The 6000-nt window shown below is 48.1% G+C and overlaps 1 protein-coding gene across 3 annotated transcripts in view; it reads left to right on the top strand.

Moving 5' to 3' along the window:
- Positions 1-1071: 1071 nt before the first annotated feature.
- The window catches only part of LOC114586197 (unconventional myosin-Ia-like), a 58371-nt gene continuing 53442 nt past the window's right edge, over positions 1072-6000 (top strand). The window contains exon 1 of one of the 3 annotated variants that reach the window (XM_028709279.2): positions 1072-1263. The gene's annotated coding sequence lies outside the window, so the exon portion shown is untranslated. Of the gene's footprint in view, positions 1264-1570; positions 1746-6000 lie in introns of those variants that run through there. The other 2 variants (XM_077923868.1, XM_028709289.2) reach the window with 2 other exon arrangements.

The raw sequence follows: 6000 nt of genomic DNA, 5'->3' as shown, positions 1-6000 counted from the left end.
GTATGGACATCATTGTTGAGGGCCGCCAAATAAGGCGTTGAGGGCCACTTGCGGCCTGCGGGCTGCATGTTGGACCACCCTGAACTAGCAGTAGCTGATTCACTCAGGGGTGGTGCGCCCCGTAGCACCGCTTGAGGTGATGCAGGAACATGCCTCCTCCTCATTGCCACCCCACTGCTGGTGCCTGCGTTGCATAGCAGCACCCACAAAGTGCTGGCAGCAGCGGCAGCTTCCGGAGAATTCTTACCAGAAGCGAGGTGGGTGCCTCACCCTGCCTCATGAGGAGGCCCGGGCCTGGATTCACTACTATGGAGAACATTTCTTATGGAGGATGCTGAAATTCCTAAAAGATCAACTCAAGCAGGCCCTTCTCTCTGTGTGCAAAGCTGGGAATACTACAAAACATATACAGTGGTACCTCGGGTTAAGTACTTAATTCGTTCCGGAGGTCCGTTCTTAACCTGAAACTGTTCTTAACCTGAAGCACCACTTTAGCTAATGGGGCCTCCTGCCGCCGCCGCGCCGCCGGAGCAGGATTTCTGTTCTTATCCTGAAGCAAAGTTCTTAACCTGAAGCACTATTTCTGGGTTCTGGGAGAAGTAAAGCACTCAGAACCATGTTGAGGCCCAAACCTGCTCTCAGTCACTCACACTCGGTAGTGTGACAGAGCCCTTGGTGGGATGAGTGTCCACTGTGTCTCTATAGAAGTGTTTCCCAAACTTGGGTCTCCAGCTGTTTTTGGACTACAACTCCCATCATCCCAAGCTATCAGGACCAGTGGTCAGAGATGATGGGAATTGTAGTTCAAAAACAGCTGGAGAACCAAAGTTTGGGAAGCACTGCTCTATAGGCACAGAGTGGACAGGCTTTTGAAATATGCAGGAGTTCTTTGCAAATCTCTCTTTACACACACACCCCTCCTTACACACACACACACACACACACACACACACACACACTCCTTCCATCCATCAAATTGATGGGCACTTTGCTAGCAACGTAATGATTAACCCTGTTGACTTTGTAGCCCTGTGATCTGAGGAGGAGGAGATCATTTGGTGGCAGGCAGTGCGGGGAGGAAGTAGGTGTGGCAGTCAGAAACTGCTGAGCGGCAAGCAGGACGGTGCAGAAGAGACAAACCATGGACAGCTCCTGCTGAGCTAGATCGCCCTCCTTGCTCTTTTTGTTCTAACCCTGGGCTACGTTGGAGAAAAGGCTTGGGTGTGCGACTGCAGAGCTGTGGGACGTCTCCCTGTTCAGGGGGTGAGTAGGAACCTGCCTTGGCATTTTATTCACAGTGCATGGCTCCCTCCCGGCCAACTTCATTCTTGCTTGCAAAGTAGGAGACTCTGCGGCTTTCTCAGGGCTTTGCACACCAGGGCCTGATACCTCTGCCCCCCTCCCGCCCCCGGCTAGTTAAATAGGAAATCTACATCCTTGAAGCATTGTTTGTTTTCTGGGCAGGCATCCTCTCTGTGTTATTACAAAAAGCAGCCCTCTCCCCTTCAGGGAGACGGCTTCTGTCTGTAGGAAATCCCCCTGTAAAGTCTGTCCTGTTCCTGATTTGGAGAGGAAATGTGCCGAAAAACTTACTCTAATCCACACCCTTTACCCAATCTCCAGTGCTTCTTGGGAGGCATTGCCAAGACAAAGACATTTTCTTCTTTGTTTGCGGACACGGAAGTTTCAAAGAAAAACAAAACAAGAGTTGGCAGAGAAAGAAAGGAGGAGGAGAAAGCGGAAAGGTATATGTTGGGGGTGGGGGGACACAGGCCAGCTCTTACAACTGGACTGTGTTTCATTTACCCCAAAGAGGGGGTTTGAGGTTCAAGCTTGCCCGAAACTCTGCTCTTTTTGATTGCATAGGTACAGACCGCAGTTGCATGGGGGGGGGGGCATGGTAAAAGCACTCTGCATGTTCCCAGAGACACATTTAATGTGGGACGTGGGTGGCGCTGTGGGTTAAACCACAGAGCCTAGGACTTGCTGATCAGAAGTTTGGCTGTTCGAATCCCCACGACGGGGTGAGCTCCCGTTGCTCAGTCCCTGCTCCTGCCAACCTAGCATTTCGAAAGCACATCAAAGTGCAAGTAGATAAATAGGTACCGCTCCGGTGGGAAGGTAAACGGCGTTTCCGTGCGCTGCTCTGGTTCGCCAGAAGCGGCTTAGTCATGCTAGCCACATGACCCGGAAGCTGTATGCCGGCTCCCTCAGCCAGTAAAGCGAGATGAGCGCCGCAACCCCAGAGTCAGTCACGACTGGACCTAATGGTCAGGGGTCCCTTCACCTTTACCTTTACAAGCTGCAGTTGCATGGGGGGGCATGGTAAAAGCACTCGGCATGTTCCCAGAGACACTTTTTATTATTTTTATGGCTGCTGGATGACTTTATGGCTTCAAGACATACCTTCTCATAATGTTTGTCTCCACATGTGTTCTGCTTGTATACTTGTACGTGAGGCAAATATTACAAAAATGCCAGAAATCTCTAGCGCTCTCTCATAACATCCCCCCCAACCTTAAACTGAAGCAGCAATATCCCTGGAACTTTGCCTATTGGAGAATGTGCAAGACCTATTCACATATTCCTGGAATCAGCTTTGGCACTGAAAAGGGATTCTGGAGCTGAGTGCTGGCAAACCTTATACTCTAGCCCTAGATGCTGCCAGCTGAACACAGAAAGTAGCCTTTTCCCACCTCTGCTGTTGGAAGATCAGTTGTGACCCAGTGAAGGGAGGGAAGAAAGCTGAACTGTTTTTTAGGAGCCCTTTGCCCTGGACTCAGGGTGTTTCCAGATCCTTGATTTGGGTGAGATTCAGTCATAAACCAGCAAAATCAGGTTGTACAATTAAAGCTAATTGTTGCCATAAAAGGTTGGGCTTTTTGCAATAAGGAAAGTGACAGTAAAACGCACAGGAAAACATTGCTTGACACAATGCTGCCTAACCTCCCTGCAAACAGATTAGAATAAATGCTCAGTAAATAGCCAAGGTCCTCTAATCCCCCTGTAAACAAATCAGGATGAATGCTCAATAAACAGGTTGTCTGGAAGCTAACTCAGTTGCAGGGGGGAGATTTTTGCAAGTAACTAATTTGCCTCCTCACGCAGGCTTAAAAAGATGAAGCAAAGCATTCTACAAATTAGGGGCCCAATAAGAGCAATACTATCTCCAATTTGTAGGAATGGGCAAAGATGTCAAATCCAGTTTTTCTTGATTTCTCACTTTTCCAATCTTAGGTTCCTTTCTCCACATTTCCACATCAGTTTGAACTCTTTCTAAAGTCCTTATGAAAATTCATCAGCATTTTAGAGTGCGTTTCTCCTAGTGTGATTTTTTTTGCACAATATACACATTTTTGCAAAACCATTCCCCCAATGTAATTCATTGTTGTATGTTCCTTTCTCTAATATATGCACAGTTTACCCTGGTGTGTGCATTTCTTGGCTGGAGAACTAGGCTGCAAAATTTGGAGAAGTGCAAATTTTGAAGTGTGGCTGTGTTTGAGTTCACATATTGCTTCAGTAAATGCAAATTAGGTAGGTTCACCTATAGATGCAAACTCAATTAAATTTCTTTCCCCAACCCTGCCAATTTGCCACAGTGGTGATACTGTATTTGTGAACGGAAACCATCACAGGGGAAAGGTGATACCAACCGCCTGGAGGCAAATGACTTGTTAAAATAGTACCAGGGGTAAATTCACCCACCAATGAATGAATGTTTATCTTTGTTGACTTCCCATCAGTCACTCCATTTCTTCGAGCAGGAAATCCTTCTGCCTGCCCCCACCCCAGTCCCTTGTCAAATATTTAGATGCCCCTGGCACCCATTGTCTGCAACCTGCTAAACATGCATTTGGCTTCTGTGACTCTTGGAGATCACTGTGACTGTGGGTTGCTAAGAGTGTGAGCACCCTGGCCTGGCGGAGATTCTCAGTGCCCCTTCCTGCATTCCAACTCACATCACTCCTGCCCATGCTGGCTAGGGGTTGACAGGAGATGAGGTCTAGAAATACAGTGGTACCTCAGGTTAAGTACTTAATTCGTTCTGGAGGTCCGCACTTAACCTGAAACTGTTCTTAACCTGAAGCACCACTTTAGCTAATGGGGCCTCCTGCTGCCGCCACCGCGCTGCCGGAGCACAATTTCTGTTCTCATCCTGAAGCAAAGTTCTTAACCTGAAGCACTATTTCTGGGTTAGCGGAGTCTGTAACCTGAAGTGTATGTAACCTGAAGTGTGTGTAACCTGAGGTACCACTGTATCTGGTACTCCATCCTTGCTCTAGCTGCCTAAACAAACCCCACACCTTTCCCTTGGCTCTGACCTAACCTGGGGCTAGACAAAAGGCTTTTGCCACCTCCCCGTTCCAGACCACTCTAAATCTCACCCTTAAAGACAGGAAAATGAACGCAGGAGGAAGAGCTCCCAGAATATGCCATCCGTGGCACTCTCGTCATTCTGCCTAATGGTAGGATTGGCCCTGGGCCCGGGCAGTAGACATTTGACACAAACCTGGCTAGGAGCTGAAGAGATCATAGTTCAGTGGTAGAGCATGTCCTGTGCATGCATGAAGGTCCTCATGACATCTCCCCTTAAGGGATCTCATTTGGTAGGACTGGGAAAGGTGTGGGAGGCACCATAGCACACGGTGCGAAGTACAAGGGGTGGGGAAAGCTTACCACCTGGGAAACCTAGAGTACAGTCATGAGTCAGAGTAAACCAGGGATGGGGAACCTGTGGTCTTCCAGCTGCTGTTGGACTCCAGGTCCCATCAGCCCTCAGCCAGAGTGGCCAAAGGCCAGGGATGGTGGGAGTTGGGGGTCCAGCAACATCTGGAGGGTACACGTCTTCCACCTCTCAAGTAGACCCCACTGAACTAGACGGAGGCAACGATCTGACTTGATATAATGCAGGGACGTCGTCCAACTCCCGATAGACTGCAATCTACTCGCAGTAGAAGAAAGCTGAAGCTGGCAGTAATCTGAATTGTTGAGCTTTATTGAGCTTTTTTTTAGGAAGCCAGAGTATTATTTTTTTATATATAAAGACTTGTTTGGAAGGAGATCACTGGGGGGCCAGACGTCTGCTAGGATCTCTCAGGAACACCCCATGATCTACCAGTCGATCACAGTCTGCCTGTTGGACATGCCTAGTATAATGCAACTTCATATGTAATCCTGCCTGATTCATGGCAATATGTCATGGCTGCCTGCTTCCTGGGTTTCGTGGAGGAAGGTGAGGGTTCTGCATGTGTTCCATTGCTTTGTCCCAGCTTCTGCCAACCTAGCAGTTTGAAAGTGCAAGTAGATAAATAGGTACCGTTGTTGCAGGAAGGAACAGCTCTGGCTTCTGTCACGGTGTCCAGTTGCTCCGTTGCGCCAGAAGCGGTTTAGTCATGCTGGCCACATGACCTGAAAAGCTGTCTGTGGACAAATGTCGGCTCCCTTGGCCTGAAGCGAGATGAGCGCCACACCTCATAGTCGCCTTTTACCTTTTTTACCTTTACCTCTGCATGTGTACTGTGGCATGCCTATAAAGTTGCACCAACTCATGCCTTATATTACTACTACTACTACTACTACTACTACTACTACTACTATTTTAATTTGTATACCACCCTTCATCTGAAGATCACAGGGTGACTCACAACATAAAAACACAAAATGAAACCACAAAATACATAATAGAACAAAAACAAAACAATAACATCCCCTCCCACAGACACATTTAAAAGGCCATAGGATGTTAATCAGTCAAATGCCTGGTTGAAGAGAACTGTTTTCGCCTGGCACCTAAACATATGTGATGAAGCTGCGAAGCAAACCTACTTGGGGTGAGTGCATTCCACAAATGAGGAGCCACCACAAAAAAAGGCCCATACCCATGTTGCCACCCTCCGGACCTATTGTGGGGGAGGTACCCAAAGAAGGGCCTCAGGTTGTGGTCACGGGGTCTGGGTTGGTTCATAAGTATCTTCAACTTTTAAAGGTTTGGTGCAG

Source organism: Podarcis muralis, chromosome 2 (genome assembly GCF_964188315.1).
Source record: "Podarcis muralis chromosome 2, rPodMur119.hap1.1, whole genome shotgun sequence".
In the NCBI taxonomy this organism is placed as follows: Eukaryota; Metazoa; Chordata; class Lepidosauria; order Squamata; family Lacertidae; genus Podarcis; species Podarcis muralis.
This window is presented reverse-complemented; position numbering and strand designations above follow the sequence as displayed.